Source organism: Coturnix japonica, chromosome 4 (genome assembly GCF_001577835.2).
Source record: "Coturnix japonica isolate 7356 chromosome 4, Coturnix japonica 2.1, whole genome shotgun sequence".
NCBI classification, from domain to species: domain Eukaryota; kingdom Metazoa; phylum Chordata; class Aves; order Galliformes; family Phasianidae; genus Coturnix; species Coturnix japonica.
In genome coordinates, this window is record NC_029519.1 from 9,269,195 (window position 1) to 9,289,374 (window position 20,180).

Sequence of the window (20,180 nt, forward strand, 5' to 3'; positions counted from 1 at the left end):
TGAAGAAGAGTCTGTTTGCTTCAAAGGGGTTTTCAATTTTGAGAGACGTAAATGCAGACTTAAACCTGACTCTCGTGCATGTAATGGTAAACACCAAGTACTTGTAGCATACAACATTGTCTCTCCAAACTCAATATAGTTTTCACTATACTACTGTTAGTATGTGAATCAGAGTCATTAAAGTGTTCATGCTGAGAATTCTAGCACAGACTTATGAATCACTTCGTAAAAACAGGCATTCAGTCTTCAGCATCTCATTGGGGTATTTACTGTGAGAAGTTTGTTATTGCAACAATGATGGTCAAACGTTCACAGCAAACAATCTTCTTTCATGGTAACAATTCCCTGTTCTGTCCCTTAGTTGCAGAATGATCTGGAGCATTGTTAGTTGTAATTGCACTTTGGGTTCTTCACAGATAAAACTGTACTGGAATATTATTCCTTATGCCTCAAAAGCATTCTAAGACCTATAAAATCTTTGCAAGTATACACAAATGCACATAAAAGGAAATAGGTACTGGTGTTTCCTTTAGCATCCCTATTATTACTTTGCATTTCCAGAAACTATTCTCAGAGGCTTGTACCAGTAATAGTGATGACAGAGTGCAAATGGGATGCCTTTGCCTCCAGATTTAGCTGCTGATGTCTAAATATATACCACTAGAACAGACAGAACTACAGAATTTTAAATTCTGATGCAGATGGGAGTGGGTGGAAAGGAGAAAACAGTTGGGATGGGAGCGAAATAAAATCATGTGCTTAGCAGGGACCTTTTGCTGGTTGTTCACTGGAAAGCTAAAGTGCTGAAACTTTCTCTTCTCACCATGTGGTGTAGTGTGTATTAATGTGTTGGATACTGAAGATCCTTTGGCTGTATAGGTGAATAAATGCCTGTAATATCTGTTGGTAAAGAAAAATGAGTGGTAAGAGAATTTTTCTATACTGTAGCTGCACAGAACAGTTCAATATATGCTGAACCTTGTTGTTTCAGTATTCCTGTGCACATGTAGAACTACCTTGCTGTTACTTTTAGAAAGTATTTTACTAGCTACAGAGTAATAATAAATACATTTATTATTAGATACCATTAATTGTTCTTTTTGCAGTTTTTACTAATAAACTTATAATATTTAAGTCAATGAATACTTGGTGAGGAGGTACTAGGGCTCATTATAAACAATGGCAAAATAATTTCCCTTACTTTGCATTCAAGTGGAATTAAATTAGTAGGATCGTTTGTTTGCTACATGTGTGGTTTTATAAACAGACAAATCTGGGGTAGTTTCAAAGCTTTGCAAGAGGGATGAGCAATTATTAATAAGCCATCAAATTTTCATAATATTTCTTCAGTGTTTGTCTTCACTAAGAATTACCTTATGTCCCTGATTCTTTACTTTGATTCTTGGTTTATTTTAAAACTCTTTCAGGTTGTTCATAGTTTCTAAAACCTTCCTGAACAATGCACAATATTATAATGAGTTTCTACATTAAGATACTCTTTAACTATGGAAATGTTTCACTAATGTGAGAAGTATCATTAAAGTGCCTCTCGTGTTAGCTTCATGCTAAGTTCACAAGGCACTTTATGTACTTAAAATCCATTCAACAAACTGACTTCTTAGTACTCCTGTCACAGGGTAGCCTATTGTTGCCTGAACTGATGACATTGGTTACTATGGAAATGGTGTATTTCAAAGAGGAGGAACATGAAATGAAACTAAAAGAGACAAATGGGACCAAAAGAGGTATAGGACAGATACAGATAAATGTCTATGTGCTGTGTTGCTACTTGCCTGAACCTTTGGCTGTCTATTGCAAAGAGATGGCATGATTTAATTCTCCAACTTCCACTGCCTCCTGAAGACACATAAACACATGGTTTCAGTTCATAAATCTCAGGAAATGTATTCCTTATGTACTATGGAAAAGGTATGTATTTTAAAATAAAATAATCAATAAATAAGAAATGACTATATTATATTATATTAATTATTTAATAATTATTAATTAATATATCTATATATATTTTTTTGTCCTTGCTTTGATCCTGGTCTTGATGTCTCTCCACTCTTCAAGAGCATTTTAAAAGGGTTGTAACAAGACGTTTAACTTATCTCTTGTACACTACGATTTTCTCCTTTAGAGTCTCCATAATTGCCTCCTTTATGATGTCTGATGCTATCAAACACAAAATTCTGTCCTCATATCCTGTGTGAATCCTTTAGGGATATGACAAAACAAAAATCCAGAAAATCATTACTATTTGTCAGTATCTTCTAAAGGCTCCTATCTTTCCAGTGCAGACATAAAACCAACATTCAAATGAAACACAAATGACCAGGCAAGGTGGCATCACAAATTGTCCAGTAACTTTGTGCACAGCTCAACTCTAGCTCCTGCTTTCATTATCTAGGTATTCAAGTGTTGCCATCCTGACTCAGTATTGTACTGTACCCACAGGTTTACTTCATTTGCTTTTTTAATTGCAAAAAATGTACATTAATTATATATTCATCATCAAAACCAAGATATTTATAAAGGTTTTGAGGGAAAAATGATGATCATGTTAGATTCACATCACTCATTGTATGGGAAACTGTTGATCACAGCCTGAACCTCTGATTAACCATCTGATGCAAGCAATGAGTCAGCTGCAGGAGCACAGGTGAAGGCTATTCAGCTGTGCTACCAGAGTTTGGTTCCACCTCTCCCAGATCTTATTCAAGGGCTGACCACCACTAAGGCAAGATCTGTTTCTCTGGAGATTGCTCCTTAGTGGAGTTTACTGCAAGCCTTCAACATTGGTGAGCATTTTCCATTTATCATAGGTTATCTTTCTATCATGATAAGCTTTCATATGAAACATCTGTTTAACCTTTTTTTACCTATTGACTGTATAACTGTAAACTCACCTAGGGAAATCTGTCTCTCAAAACAAAGAAGAAAATATGTTATTCTCTTAAGGATGGCATGTAGTTATGGAGTAGAAGAACTTTAGCAGCCTGAATCAGCTCTCTGCTCTCTTTTGAGAGTGCAATAAAATCATAAAGAGGTCTGCTGGGTCCAGGATCTCCTATTAGTTCATTGTCTGGAAAACATATGCAGTAGGTTAATATCCAGTACTGTCATGCCAATTGATGTGGAAGGGTAAGAACAAATTTTTAACAGTACATAGAAAAGCATACATCCTCAAGTCTCCTATGCATAAAGCAATGCAACTTCCTATGAGGCTGCCAGTACGAATGGAACTGGTTTGGATTTTACTTTGAGAAGAGTTGGTTTACTATCTGTTTAATATTTGTGGGAAATACTGACTTTTTAACATTAATTTTTGTACTCAGACAAGGAGGAAGTGTTGTTTGTTTTATGCAATAGGAATTTCCTTTCCAGATGACTTGGGAGCAGTGGTTTGAGCACTGTAAGATGTTTCAAGCTCAGTACATTTGGAACTAATGCAATTTATATCACATTTACAGTAACATATTTCTGCAGCATTCTTCAACTGCAACAAACAGTACTTCTTATAATAGAACTGTTCTATTAAAAGCACAAACTATCTCTAATGTCATCTGTTGCCAGAAACACTTCATTGTGTTGTTTTGTGTAAGGTAGACAAGGCCTCTGAGCTTATCAAATGTATTGATAGACTAGAAGACGTTATCCTTCTGATATTTTTATTAATTTTTTTCCCTGCTGCCCATTCATCTACTAAAAAGTCAGTTTTGGGCATACCTTATCAGTTAAAAATCAGCTTATGTGTTAGATATGTTACACCATGTCTAACACTTCCATAGCAAACTATTTCTTCAGAATTCCAGGATTGTTTCCTGGACAAGAAAACTTGGTGGAGACAACCATTACTTCAGGAAGAAAACTAACATCTATAACAAGAATTGCTTGCCATTACGAAAGGACAAGACGATGCTTAATCTTCAGGCTGCAATGAAACATAATTGTAGATATTTCTACTGCAGCTATCTTTTATTAGTCTAATGAACAGGAAAGAAAACAGTCTTAAGGAAGAAATATGACAGCTAGTCAGACTTGCATGCAGCCAGTTGAAGTTCCTACTAATACATTTTGGCTTCACTGAAAAAGACTTAGATAACATTGAAGCACATAATTTCTAAAAAGAAGAGTGATAGTCTGTATAGACTAAAGAAAAGAACTGAGTTCTGGCTGGAGGAGACCACATTCTAGCTGCTTTGATCTAGAACTATTCAATTGAGTGCAAGCTTTTATAATCTAAAAAGCAGCTTGTAGAAGGTGAAAGAGCCAAATATAATTTATTCCTAGTTAATCAAATAGAGATTATATCGATGTTATATTGCCTAAAAATGGTTCCTGCACACATCCATTTTCTGAATTGGCCTAGGATTTAATTAGAAGCCAAACTGTGTGATCTCTCATCTCCAGCTACTAGTACTGTTTTTTTTCTTTTAGTAGTGTAGTTCATTATTTTGTTCCAAATATCAAGTGCTTTTATATTTTCTAATTCTCTCAGATGAAGAGCATGTATCTGATCCACTTGGATAATTCAGAGCTAAGATTTTTATAATGTTGACCTTTGAAAGTTCTCTTTGCCATCTATCTTTGTAGTTAACCAGTTTTTTTATTTTTCTTTCTTCCTTCCTTTCTTTCTTTCTTTCTTTCTTTCTTGATCATAATTCAAATGCTGATGACTACAATGTGGACAGCTATTACAACTACTAATCATGACAAAAAAGTAGAAGGTACACTTTGTACCCAAATTAAACTTAATAATTAATGGTGGAAGAAACACTTTATTCCTTTATCTTGTTGTTTTCCTTACATGTCTTTTGGACAATCCTGCATTTGTTACTGAAAATGATTGTATTTGAATGAAATTGAGAGTATTTAAGTATTGATATAAGCAGCTTCACTACTGGTGATGTGCAATTTCTGACAGCAATATATGACTTAAAGCAACTCAAATCCAGACTTGATATCAGAGATTAGTCTGGATGTTTGCATTTTCAGAAGCTGGACTACAAATTGGGAATCTGCTCCCGAGAGCTATTTCCCACTCTAAGGCAATTCGCTGCACAGCAGTCTAATCATGCATTCATCAATTCTAAACAAAGAACACTGCATCTGAAAGTGTATTTATCTCAGTAGTTAATACCATTGTATCATGAGTGTCAGGTAGTGCCTTTTCCCCCTCTCTTAAGAGCATCTCATTTTTAGGGCATTGTTACTGGGCTTTCAGGGGATCGTGCTTTAAATTGGTGCAGTATATAAGTGGAGTGGAATTGTCCTGGCCTAACTGAAGATATTACCCTGTGCTAGGTGTGAAGTGTCTGGAACAAATGAAAGACCAAAAGAAGGTTGTTGTACATCTAAATATATCCAGTAGATAAGTCCCACCAATGGAGAACTGCCATTACTAATGCCTCAGCTGCAGTCTGTGCAGCTATGCAATGGTGCTCATGTTCCATACCAGCTGAGCTGCCTCTCACAACTGCATCACATCTCTTCTGGTTTCCAACAGAACTCCATATGTGAAGCCTGATTATTTGGTAATTTTTCAGAGAATTTAATCTTTCTAGCAGGTAGTATCAAAAAATATTCCTTTAAAAAAAAGTGCTTATTTTCCCTCCTTAATACCTCACAATGTCATGTATATGGAATGCATGTTGCTGTAATTAACCAAGCAGATGAAATCTTGTTTCAGGAGGTAGGAATTCAAAATACTGTATCAAATATTTCCACCCCATAAATTCAGATCCTCTGTATTTTAATTTCTGGTAGATTCCTTTGGTCTCCATGGAAACTGACCCAAGGAGGTTTGAAATGTTACTTATTATTTAATATGTCTTCTATTCGCATAAATGTTGCCAGAAGATCTGTCATATCTGTTCAAGCGTAAAGTACCAAGGGAGTTAACAAAAGGAATACATTAAATTGAAACTTATTGTATCCCGTCACTGTTGACACTGCTGGCCTTGAAACATTGTCAATGGGGCTCCCGAGAGCAATCTTGAAAAAACATAACTCTCAGCAGAATATGCAGCAATTATTATAGTCAACAAGCTCATAATAAAGTATCATATACTATAATCTATTCCATTGAATTTTGTGTAGACTTTAAATAATGAAAGCTTCATTTGTCAGTCAGACTTGAAAAGTAATAAAGTTTACTAAGGGATTAATGTGGCTATTCTTTGATATCTAACACAAATTACACACTTACTTAGTTACGCTAAAAGTAATCCTTGAAACAGCTCAATACAATTGCACCAAGGTTTTCCCAGGATGTGATGTTTCTTCATAGAGCTGCTTTTACTGAATGTTTTTAAACTGCAGGACAAATCTCTATGTATGCCTCAGCTATTTTAGTTAGAAACAAGGATTAAATGATACAAATTACATACGTTGGTGCACGTGGCTGAGTAATTTCTCTATTTTATTGCATTTTTCTGATTTTTTTTTTTTTTTAACATGGGAAGTTGCCCTGTGTGTGTGTATTAAGTACAGAAGGCCAGTGACCAACTCCCTTTGTGAACTTTTCTCTAAGCTGCCCTGGGCCTCTTTCAGTGCTAAAATTAAAATAAATAAATAATGAATGTAGGGGACTCTTATTGGAAAAAAACATACAATTTCTCAGCTGAACTGTATTTAGGTCAAGCAAATTGCCAGGAAAAAAATTCCCTGCTGTCAGTGACAGAGGCTCTAAAAAAGGTCCTGTCAAAACCTTTATTAAAAGGCTGAACTAATTCAGAAGCTTTTGCTGTCACTAATGCACAAAATGGCTTGAAACTGAACTCCTTTTTATGGAAGTGTGAGTTAGCAGGTGAGAAGTTCTTCCTTCATCATTTTTAAATATTGGCAAAAAAGTTAGAAGATTACACTAATGTGTTCCCAGATCTCCTTTGAGGACGTTTCTTTCCTAACAGGGAAGAGCTATTGTGGTGAAGTATCTCCTTGGTGAGAGAATCTCTTTGAGTAGCTTTTCTTGAAGCATGGGGGCTAAAAATGTTTGTCGTGTTTGGGTTTAAAACTTATGAGATGTTTCTTTCCCTCCTTTACTGTCACTGGTGTTACATGGAGAATGGACTGAGTAATGTGTGCTGTAATCATAGCATCCAATAAAAAACCTGCATTGTCATCCACTAAAAAGTCAATATAGCCACAGCACTTATCCTTTGCTTTTGTGCTGTATTTGTAATGAGAAAATCAGCACAGGGGATTTCTCCAGGATTAGTGACTGACTAGGTCAATGGTCTGCAGCCCAGTTGCTATTGATTAATAAGGATGCTTTGAATTCATATAATCCCTTTCTTTGAGGGATCTTGCATTTCAAGTATCCTGTTTCATTCAGTGTATTTGTATTCAAAGTATCCTAAAGTTGTAGTGGAGAGATGTGGGTAATGGCAATAGCTATTATGTACTTAATAATCGTGCAGAGGTTTGAAAATTACTTTCTCATCACTGATGAGAGAGCTGCTCTCTTCAGAGGAGCCACTCCAGTGGATTAACAAAGCCATATGTTTCTTTTAGCAGATCATTCTGAAGGGTGGCTGTAGCAAATGATAGTTTCCAGACATTGTAATTGTAATTTGCTTCTAAGTTTTTCAATTCATTTGTATACAAGTACCATGTTATAGTTGTTTTGTCCTGAATGTTCAGATCTTCCCAGTATCAGATTAGGAGAAATATCAGCAGAAGGAATGGGCTGACTCACTTTGTATGAAGAAAAAAAGGTTGGTAAGAATGAATAACCCTAAAAGAACATTTTATCTCCTTTTAAATCATGGATTTTTAAGAAATGTCCTTCAGAATGTGCTAAATCTGTATGAATTAAAGAAAAAACAAAACAAAAACAACAGAGGTTTTGATATTCAAAAATCAGGAGATATGTTCCTAAGCTATTTTGTATTTCATGTACCTATTGCTTGCTATGTTTCATGAAAGACCTTTCAAAACCTGGAGTAACTGAGTAAAGAGGTGCTGCTTTGGTCTGTACAAGTGAATGTCTTTATGCTTCACACCTTGAAATTTGCTTGCCAGATGTGAGCATGCAATGCACAGAGGGTTTAATATCTGCCCAGATCCTCTGTGACTTTCATGTAAGATCCTACAGCAAGATGGTGTCAGTGTTTCAATCACAAATAGACCAGTGCAGAGCCAGTATTCCTATTTTTCCAACTCTATTATTTCTTCCAACACCATGCAGATTGCAGTAATACGGGCATTAAACAGCACTCAATGAATTCCCCCAGAAGAGGTTCTGGAATTTCTTCACTGCTGAATGTTTCAAAAATATTTCGACAGTGAAAATCCCACACCTTCCAAAGAACACTCAAACCACCTTTGAAACTGCACTTCTGAAGGTAATATTAACTCCTGAGTGTAGCCAGTAAGGTATCATTTATATATATAGGGAGATAACAAAGTTAAACAATAATCAATTGTAGAAATCTTCTGGCAAGATCTGATTTCAAAATGTAATTTTCCTAGCCTAAGCTCTGTAACTCACTATATATCATCATAGATCCCATCCTTATTGACTGAGCCGTGAGGCCTGCAGGGCTTGTTAAAGCCTATAAAATCTATTTAAAGGCTTTCAGCTTTGGCATTTGGTAGAAGCAGCCTGACTTCAGCAAACCAGAATTAGTTTATCTATGCAAATAAAAAATTCAGTGTAGTTGTAGGATTTAAGACAGGAACTTACTATTTAAAAAAAAAAAAAAAAAAATCCGCTTGAAGACATGATAAAATGTAACATATCAACATGTTTTCAGCGTCTATTTTTCTCCTGAAAGTTTACTCATAACACAGTCCAGTGTGCTATAGGGGTATAACTTTGAGTGGTTAATCTTCAGTCTTTTCAATTGTTTCTACTGCGTAGCTTCCCAAAATATTCACAGCGATGAACATCTGGGTTACCTTTCTAGAATCAGTTAGAAGCAGATGCATTAAAGCTTCCATGGAATTACTATCACTGTGAAGAATAAAAAGTTTTGAGTCTGTGCCTTGGTTCAGTGCTTAAATGCAACACATCTAATTTAGAAATGATTTCATTCCGTACTTGGATTTTACTAGATAAGCTCTCTCTGTTCCTAATATATTATGTATTTGGCCAAATTTTGGCAGTTTGTTGTAGCTTCAGAGCATCATTAGTTTGTTTTGTTTGTTTTTCCTTTCAAATTGAAGTCACATATAAAACCTTGATCAGGATTGAGGATTTGGAACAGAAGACCTGTCATTGTGAGTTTATTTCTGCAAGCATTTGATTGAAAGGGCAATCTGCAGATAGGAGTGATGTGCAGTTCACTCCATTTTCTTCCATTAAATTTGTGGTAGAAAATTTTAGTTATTACAGATTGACAAATGAAATGTTACTTCTGTTAAGGCAAAGGCTACCATTTCTGATAGACTATTTTAATGAAGAGCTGTATGATAAAAGAGGAGGAAAGTGCTGTAACACTGTAAATACTTATGAAGCTATCTAGATGTTTTAGTACGTTTTCTCAGTTGTACCCTTTATTGTACGTTATATTAGTAACAAAGAGGCTGCAGGGTTAAGAGTTAACTTTAACTTAGGTAATGCTGTATTACGAATGTTACTATATATGCTACCTATGAGCAGGCTTAGAGCAGTGCTTTTTCTCTCCTGCAAACCTGTGCGAAGGACGAAGTCTGAACTACTTCTTTTAGTGCAGTCAATAAAGCACTGCAAAGTGTCAAATCACACTTGCTTTGCTGAACTGGTCTTACTGTGATGCAAGTGTTTGAGTACTTTTTATCAAGAGATACCAACAAGGCATCGTTGTTGTAAATAGACATTTATAGGCTGAAGTTCTGAAGAACAAGTTATATTCAGTGTTGATGCTCCCAGTTACATCCTTGTAGACAGATTCAGTTGTTGAAACATCAACTGACCTCTAAGGGAAATGGTAGATTAGTTAGGGATTTCTCTTCAGACTTAACTTTATGCTCCTATTGGCCTCTTGTACATCTCTGGATAAGAATCTTCAAAGCTTTGATGATTTGATGTTAAAATATTTGTGCAGGGGCAACACCTTTCGCCCATGTGTGAGGTATGTTCTTCTGTTACATTTTTCACAATGGTTTTCCTTTGAGCCCTAATGTAATACTTTTATACAGTAATTTGTTACAAATACCTCCTCTAACAGTTAAATACTAGGAACTACTGATGGTTAAGGACTGCCTTCCATTAACAGTTTCCATATTCATTAAAAATAGTTCTAATAAAAATGCTATTTGTTCACTAATGGCAGTCAGCAATAAATTCTGTTTCATTAGTGTTTGTTTTTTTTTTTTTTTTTTTTCCTGAGTGTTCAGTGTCTTGCATTTTTCACATTCTGCTCATTTCTGCTACCATGCTCTTGCGGATCTGCAAAAAGAGATGTGATTTCAAATGCAGAAGGAACAAACTACAAGAAATACAAAAACTCCCTTTAGAATGGAATTCTATTGCCTACCTTTGGAGTCATTAGTAGTTAATTCCAGTAGTTTTCTGGAAACTGAAATCCAGAAGAGGGGAAATCAAAAGTGTCCAAGCACACACACACTAAGTGAACTACCATATACAGTGAAGAATGGAGCCATAACAGTAGCAAATCTTGGCTCCACTCACTGATTAGGAATAACATTATTTTTAGGGAAGAAGAACAGCAACACGTTCCCCCCCTCCTCCCCAGAATGAATTATACAATTAGAATTAATGTGTGCAGGTATCTGGGAAGCTGATTGATGTTACTGATCCAGCCCCTTTCATGGTACCTGAAGTAATACTGACAAACAAAAAGTATTTTTAGGGAAAATAAAACAAGAATAGATGTAGATGAGCCTGACTCTGATGTTTAAGCATATTAAAGCAGCTGTTTTGATATATAGTGCTAAAGGTGCAAAACAGCTATTGGCAGTGTGCTTTTTCTTCTAATTGATTTTCAAGAAAGACATTTCTTTCCTCACCTTACAGAAACTAAGAATGAGTAAAATGAAACTTAGCATGCAGGAGTACTGGACCCTTGTAAATGTAATTATTTGTTTAGAAGCTGTTGAATGGTTGGTGGTTTGGAGTCTGAACTAGGAGCCAGGAAAGGAAATAAGAAATGCCAGAAAAAGCAGCATGGCAAATAGACAGAAATCCTATTAAACGCTCAGACCTGAAGAGAAAATAAGCATGAGAAGTACACAGCTGGAACAGAGTAGAAAAGCAGTCTTGCTTATATTTCTCACAACTAAAGCGCCAGTAGATTTCATGGAGTTTGGACCAGACTTCCAAGTCTGGAAGATATGAATCATAAATCAAAGAAGGAAGTATAGGAGAAAAATGATTTAATAAGGAAGAAATAAACTCAATTTAATAAATTCTAATATTTTGAGATGGATTATATTATCTAAAAAAATGTCATTCAGTTTAAACTGTATACTGTACAGTAGTTTTTGCAAAGGAAAACACATGGGGACTTTGGCTTGTGAGCAAAAACTTAAGCTAGTATTAAAATTTTCAACAGCCCTTTAGTACAAACATGAACTACAAATGAATTTTATTTAAAAGTGATAAAAATGGAACTAGAATAACCTTGACAAATCCTGTCTGTACAGTGCTGATGTGAATTCACATCAACAAAATATAATCAAATACAGCAACAAAGCCACTTTGTTTGCAATTTGCCCTTCAGTATACCACAGCAGAACAGCAATTGTTCATTTTACTTATATGCATCCACTGACGACAGATAGACTGGCCCCCCGATGTCTGTGCAGAATATTTTACCAGTGGAGCTTTTTTTCTCTTTCTATTTGACACTTTGTCCCTTCTTGTCTATTCCTTGACATACCCTGAATTTATGCCTGCTTTATTCTTCAGAAATTCAGCTCACTTCATATGAAAGAAACTAGTTTATACTCTTCCACTTATTTTCAGTCTAAGTCAGACATTTTTTAGGGCAATATAAATTAGTAGCAACGTAGGGACGAAAGAATGGGGTTTTGGTATTTTAGCATGAGGCATTACATTTAGTTTGAGGTGTGGGATGAAAGTTGTGATTTCAAAGCCACAAGAGATTTTCTTTTTGTCAATACTTGCTTTGCTAAAAGTTGCCTGAATGCAGTTTTATGGGTGAGAAGGGAGAAAATATCCAGTTTTCTTATCAGAGCTGAAATAATGAAAGAAACATGGATCCTCTTCAATGGTTCATATTAATAAACAGCTGATCATAAACCAAATTTCTTAAAGTCAGTTTTCCCATTAAAGGACACAGTTCTAACCAGTTTATTAGTCTTTGTATGTTAGTGTATGGGGAAACTGGTAATCACAGCCTGAACCTCTTATTAACCATCTGAGGCAAGTGTTGGGTCAGCTGAGAGAACAGGTGAAGGTAATTCATCTGCGTTCCCCAAAAGTGTCGAGCTTGACTCCACATCTCCTAGATTTCATTTAAGGGCTGACCACCACAATGGCAGCATCTCTGTTGGAGATTGCTCCTTTGTGGAGATTGGGTGACCAGCCTCAGCATTTTCCAGCTAGACTGAAGGCATCAGCATTGGTGAGTTTTTCCTATAGATAACCTTTGGCTATCTATTACCACCATTCTTGTATTATTTCCTACCTTACAGTTAGGAACTCAGATCTGTGGCTTCATGGGAATGAAGAATGGGTAACATCCATTGTCATTAACATGTTAACATGTTTACCTATTAATGTCTAGTAATGCTTCATTTTTTTTTTTTTTCTTTCTAACTTGTGAATAGATTGGAAGTCCCAAGCAAAAGTGTCACCGCAGCATGGGAACTCTTGTTGTTCTGTGGAAAACTGGAATTGATGTGTTTTTGATCCATAAAATGTTATGCTGCTTCAGGACACTTTTAGAAACAATGTTAGCATTCTGTTCATGCAGTGCTTACAGCAGTGTTTGGGTGCTCTGCCTTGGCCACTTTGAAGTACTTCAGAGCTTGTCAAGAACTTCAGAATCAGTCAGGAAGGCAAGGGGAATCCTGATTTATTCTTAAGCAGTGAGAGTCTGCTTGCTGCTCTGCTCAGAGCAGTGTGGAACCCAGAACTTGGAAGGGCTGCTTTACCCTTGCCATTATCTGTGCCTGCAGCAAATGAGATCTATCTAGTAAATGATTTCTCTGTGCGAAGCTGGTGGTGATGGTTGGTATAAACTATTGCAATTCCAATACTTGTGCGATCACTACAAATCTGAACATTTTTAAAATATTTCAAGATTTTTAGCACTTTGCTAAAGCAAAATAAATATGGAAGCAAACAAAACTATTTTTGTAATAGTGAGGTTGCAGTTTGTACAGCAGTGGTCTCTGCTGAGACTGAAAGATCTTAAATAACTGAGCAGCAGTAGGAAAAGTTTCAGGAGACAGGATTTGAATGTAACATGGTACGGTCTTAGGATAGTGATTAATTCAGAAAAAAACCTGCACCCCAAATACTGTTAATAGATAATAGTGAGGTAGTTTATATTAAATTCTAGAAAAAGTATTTTCATACTTGCAAATTTCTTCTGTAAGACATTTCACTGCAAAAGCATTTTGCAAGGAATCATGTCAAGACAAGCAGTTGTTCAGTGGAAGATTTTTTTTTAATTTTATTTATTTATTTATTTATTTACAGTTTTATTAAAACTACTAGGAATGTACTTTTGCTGACTTGTAGTTTCAGGACTGTAGCTCTCAGACAGAGAAATGGAGAGCCTCCTTGGAAAGTGGAAAACAATTGTAACAAAAAAAGCCCAGCAAAGCTAATTGGATCATAAAGCACAAGTTCATGACATAGTGAACAACAAGCACTACTTTCTTTTATTTCTCGGGTACTCTAACAGCTTGGTCATATTGTTTCCTATTACCCATTATCAGGGAAAGACAGCTCTCCACACATCTCTACCACAAGCAGGATAGCAGAGGCAATGGCTGTCAGCACGGATGCAATTTTAATATCCAGATTAACCCATTCCATTACTGACCACTTAACTGGTGCAAAAGGGTTGCACACAGTGACATCATTAACTGCATTTATATAGCAGTCTTCTCTGTTTTGACATGCATAGATATATATATATTTGTCTCTCTACTCCATGGTGGATGTTGATCTTGCTTTGCCTTACCAGTAATGAAAGCAAGCATCACTTAGGGTGGAAGTAATTATTAACAAAGACTAAAACTGACTTCAGCTAATTCACAAGATTCTTCATAAAACTAGGCATTATGGACACTGTTTTCTGCATCTGAATACATCACAGTTCTGTTTCGCTTTCTAAAATGAATCCAAATTCAGCTACTTGGTGTGTGACTAATTCTGTTTCTCCTCGCTATTTGGAGTTTAAGTAATCAGATTAACCATTAGCCACTTTCTATTCCCTAGAAAGGAACTTGTTTTAGGTGCTTGTCTAATGATGAAGTTATTAAGGAAACATTTTTACTCTGAGGTACTTATCTACTGGAATTTTATTTCAACAGATATATATATATTTAAGGTTGCGGTATATAAGAAGCTTTAGAGCTACTGGCTTTAAATTTCAGATAGCAAGTTTAATCTTTGCAAAGGTGCTGAGTTCTGTGAAACTCTGTGCCATTGTTTAAATTTTTGCTGAGGGATAATAATAAAAAAAAGCCAGGTTTTTACTATGATGTGCAGTGGGAGACAGCGTAAGAAGATTTCTGGTTAATATGCATTAAAAGGAGTATTAGCTCCAGGTTAGTAAATCATCTGAGCTAGTTGCATTCCTGTATAGAGCATCTCATTTGAGCATTTAAAATGCATTTATAAGGAAAAAAAAATAAATTCTACAGTCACTTTCTAGCTTCACAAAAAAAGACTAAATTCTATTAACAGTTAAATTTAAAAAGAGGTATTCAAGTCCCAAAATCCCTAGGAGGAAATATATTTATCATAAATTAATTGGATCTCTTGCATATGGAAAGTAACTGAGATGTTTAACTTGTTTACATGTAGATTTTTAGTATCTGATACTATTGCGCATAAGGTTATTATAATCCTGAGTCAGAGAGCCTGGTTCTCCTGTTCAAGCCATAAGGATTTAGGGTTTTTAAACTTTTTATACTCTATGTTCATGAAAAGCATGCCAGTCAGTATGGAAGCAGGCATCTATTGGGCATCCGGGACAGACAGACTTTCAAGTGCTGTACTCGTTAACCGAAAATCATTTTGAGAAGCAAGAATAAAGGCAGAAATATTAATCCTGTGCCCTTTACTCTGTGGATAATTATATCCTCAGGGTAACATTCAATTTATTCTTCATTAGCAGGCTGAATGCTGTTTCTGCACTTGGAGAGATATTAAATAGCCTGTGTAGGTGCAGTTTTGATTAGCATAATTGTTGCACTGGTGATGGAGAAATGATCTTCAAAAGATAGATGTGTCATTCATAAAAAATGTGATGCGGGGAACAGATGCACAATTGCAAGACTGTACAGGGATATGGCACACGCACATTCTTAAGCTGACGTTGCTTTTCCATGTATCAGAATCACAGGACACTCACTGTAGGAGGTTACATGGCCCAACCTCCTGCTCTGAGCTAGGCTAAATAGAAAGTCAGATCAGTTTCACATTCAGCTGAAGTAGAATTCAGAAGTCAATCTTCGTTTAAGAAATGGGTGTCTAAAAGTGTTTCCTGCAAAAATGCCCCTTTCACCTACAGATAGAAGAGGCCAATCCATTTTCATGACTATATGACTTATTGTCATTCTTTTGGATCTGCATAAGGAACTCTAAGACATGTTGGGAAATTCATATTTTCTGACAGCATTTTAAGTGGTCAAAAGGAAACCAGAGAGTTCAAGCATATCTCTTTTTTTTTTTTTTTTTTTTTTTGGAGCTGATAGTTTCAAGAGTTTAAAAATTTTATAGTGAATGGAGCACTTTTTATGTGGAAGCCATTTTAGAGTAGAAGTTTTCTATATTAACTCCTCTACTGGAGGTTACAAACATTTTTAAGCTGTTAAAATACCTGAATAATTAGTACTAAACCAGCGTACCATACCAATATTCAGTCTATTCTTCTCTCTACTTACTAACAGATTTTCTTAATTTTTACTACAAAGAAGAAATACATGTAGTCTCAAAGCTATAGGCATAGACTTCAATATATTTTTCCAGCTTTTAAAATTACTTCTATAGATTTTCATTATGATGCCTATTACGCTGCTACTAACTATATTTGTTAAAAATAAAAATCAGAGCAGCACAGAAATATATAAAAGAAAACTGGATTTCAATACATAAATGACTTTTAAAAAGCATATAATAAATTAAGTTGTGAGGGCAACCTCTAGTTCCCTGAAGGGCCTTCCACTGTTGATCAAATTATTTGCCTGGCCTGGATTTTTTTCCACCCTCTCCATAAAGCCTATAGTGGACTTACATGGAAAATTTGGCATATTGTAGCATAGCAATTAGCTGGCATTTTATCTGGGGGAAGTAAAGGCAGAGAAGTAACTTTTAAGGTGTGGCCATGAGCATTAAGTCAAGCGAAAGACATTGAGACCAGCTATAAAAACTTGCTGAATATACTTTTCATGCTTCAAGATGTTTCAGACCTAGCACCAAATATTAACTCAGTATTTGCTGTAAATCAAGAGAATTGGAAGCTTTCAGTCCTAAAGTAAGGAGGTATTTTGAAGTTCTATAATTTAAAGATCTGCACAGAAACATACCCAGAAAACAGAATAAAAATATAGTGTAATTATAGTTTAAAAAAATATCAGAGGAAAAATCTTCATCAAATGTATGTGAATGAGATGAGATTAAAGCCCACTTAGAGATGGACTGATCTTCAGAGAAAATCTTTTGTAGGATTCTGATATTTAAAAAGTGTCATCAAGGCTGCAGGAAGGAACATCAATCTGAACTGAGTTCAGTACCAGAGGATTCTTGTGTCATCTAATTCCTCATTCTTCCTCTACATTAGAATAAATTTAGAAAGAACGTGGAGCTAATGTTATCACTGTTTCTGCGTGACAAAAGTTCGTTTGGATCTTATGCCCTGCCTGTCTAGTGATGGCTTGTTATTAAATTACTCGCTATGACCATTTCCTTTCATTCTTCATCTTTTATCTCCTTTTGGAATAACTTAACCCAAAAGTTTGGACTTAGAAACAAAAAAAAGTGCAATGCCCAGCAGTAAGGGCTACAGAAGTGCATTATCATCACTCTGGCTCTGACTGTATATATTTTCTATGTATCCTTTGAGGAACAAGCTATCAGTTTTTGCCTCTTCTTATGCAAAACATAGCAAAATGTAGTCTTTATCCATGAAAGGAGTAGTTACTGCTAAGGAGTTTCATACCTCTTTGTGGTCAATGAATTATAATTTCCAATTGCATGACATTCACGTGTCACTTTTGTCTCCTCACGATGCAAACCATTTTTTGTTTGAAATAGTTTCAAGTATTAACAATTCTTATTGCAGAATAATTCTATTTCCTTTCATTAATTGAACAGGTGTAGGGATAAGATTTGAAGCAATAATATTTGAAGTTATAACATTGTACTCTCGCTTTCATGACCCAGGGGCTTTATAATTCTTCAGCAAATCTTCCAGTTGCTACTTTTTCAATGCTTTACATCCTGGCCCATCCAAGAGGCAAATTTTATCTAATGAGTACATAAGTGGGAGAGAAAAAAATAATTTTTGAAACTATTTGATGACACTTCTGCAACCCTAATCATCTTTATTTGTGAATATTGGTTGTGCCCCTGCCATTTCAGATAGAAAAGATGTCCTGTTTCTGATTTGATCAATTTGGAAACTATCAGCCTCAATTCCATAGCAACGTAGGAACTTAATGCTTTCAAATAATACTCCAGAATGAGCTGCAGTTCTGAAAATTGATAGTTGTGGTGGCCTTGATAGAAACCGTGATGGCATGCTGCACATAGAAGACAATACAGGAAGGTTTACAAAGCCCATAGAGCGTAGATGGCAAATATGCTGATTTTGAAAACTAATAATAGGAACAGAGAACTGTTTAAATGAGATGATGCACAAAGATCCATACAGCAATTTACTAAGCATGGAATCCTAGCTTCTTAAAATTTGTTTGAAGCAGAAGTCGACACAGTTGACTTAATCTTTGTATAACTTCAGTATGCTTCTGTACTCAATTCACTTGAATGAACAGTAAGCAGATATTTCAGTGGCTGTATTTTCTGCATTAAAAAAAGAGGAAATTCATACTTATATCTTTCAAAAATTTTCTGTGAAGTAGTTATATTATATGAATAATGGGGCAAAAATCTTTTAATGGTATAGTTTGTATACTTGGTTATATACCATCTTGTTTTCCTGTAATATGAAACATTATGTAGCAAAACTAAAAGTCTCCTAAATAGTACTAGAATATTTCTCTAATAACTTGAGAACCATTTCTCTTTTCTAATCCAATACCCTTTTGAAAATAAAACTATGATCATTAGCTTCTGTCTGGAAAATTTCAGGACATTGAACAAGCCTGAGAAATTCAGAGGCAAGGAACGGCTCCAGCTGCTCCTTGCTACTTTCATTGGAGAATAACCTCATTGTGAGTGTAACATAATTCAGAACAAAGTCATAGTAATTCAAAAAATGGTTTCAGTGAGCATTTGGTCAGTGTTTAAAATGTGTATATTAAAGGCTACTGAAACTATTGCCTCCTAGTTGTATCCATGGAAACAAAAATGGATACAAGGAGAAAAATAACACTATTTGACAGAGCAGATTCTCATCTTCAAAACACTGTTATTCAACACAGCCATCACCCTTAGCTGTACTGTTTTGCCAGTGATAAACAAGAGTCTGCATGCTGTGCGTGTGAGAATCTGCATGACTGGCTGGAGCATGGCTTGTCTTTCACCTTGCTGCCAGCATTGCTGAAGCACACCATCCACCATGTCACTGTGCTCATACCCACTATTTGGTTAATTAATGTTGTTGGATGCTATTCTTTTTCACTTGGAGGAATTCAGTGATACACCTTTGTTTATACACTTCTGTGTCAGACTATCCCTCTGCTGCCATCTGTTGCACAGCTACGAAATGTAGTGGAATACTGGTGGGAAGTTTCATCCACTACTGCTGTACTACCAACATCTATATCTGATGTTGTGGACCAACATAATAAGATAGGAGGCATTACTTTCAGAGTAGCATTCATCTGTCACCACTGTAGTAACAGACAACAGTATGAAAAGCACAACAACCCGGGTATATTTAATATACCAAGAGTTTTGTATGCACAGTGATGTGCTTCTTTAGTTGACTTCCTGCACATCAAGAATCCCTTCCCACATATGAAAGGAAAAATATCAATACTTCATAGAAAACTGAAATAGCAAGGAACAAAAGCTGATACCTCAGTCACAAATGTGGTGTACCTAGAAGTTTTGAGAGGTAGATTACGGTGTTGAATTTCCTTAAAATTGCAAAACGTATTTGAGTTTTAATGCACCAGAGAGCTGGGAGTCAGCATCTGACCTATAATGTCTTCTAGACAGTTACAAGATTTGCAACATGTTTCTTTCTCAAGAGGTTAAGCTGAAGGAATCTTTATGGTTGTAATAAAAACCATTTTTAGGAGAGGGATCAAAGAAAGAGCCAGTAGTGAATCTCCAGTTCAAGAGGGCTCCTTGCTAATGCGAACCGAGAGAGGTTAGATCTCCTTTGGGAAGAAAATGGAAAAGTTTTCAGAATCACCAATTGTGTGACTCTTTATCCCAAGCTCATCATTCATGTCTCCCACACAGGCCAGAGAAACTGTGGAGAGCACAATGCTGGTGACTGATTGGTGGTGGTGTAGCTGCTCCTTTTATAGAGCTACCTGCCTATAATGCTTATGAGTAGATGAGTCATTTAAATGATGATACTGAAGATAAGGTGCAAGATTGTTAGGACTTTTATTTACAAATGACTATGAATGAAAGTAACAGGCTTTATGCCAATGTCTAGCAAAACTATTAACCTGAGTGTTAGTAACTATTTTTCTACATAAAATCCTCTATAGATTCCTTAGTTGAAGTATATACTTTCGTTCTTGCTCTCTGTTATGTTTTCACTGATGGAGCAGTGTAAGCTTGTCTGTCTTGTATCTACTTTTTGATGTCTCCCTACTGTGCAAGGAATTAGAGCAACTTTGTAAAGATGAACAGTATTTTCTGGTAGAGAGCCTGTATG

At 35.7% G+C, this 20,180-nt stretch overlaps 1 long non-coding RNA gene across 1 annotated transcript in view; it reads left to right on the top strand.

The window, feature by feature from the left end:
- LOC107312880 overlaps window positions 1–20,180 on the top strand; it is a 117,086-nt gene that overhangs the window by 2,597 nt on the left and 94,309 nt on the right. The window lies entirely within an intron of this gene.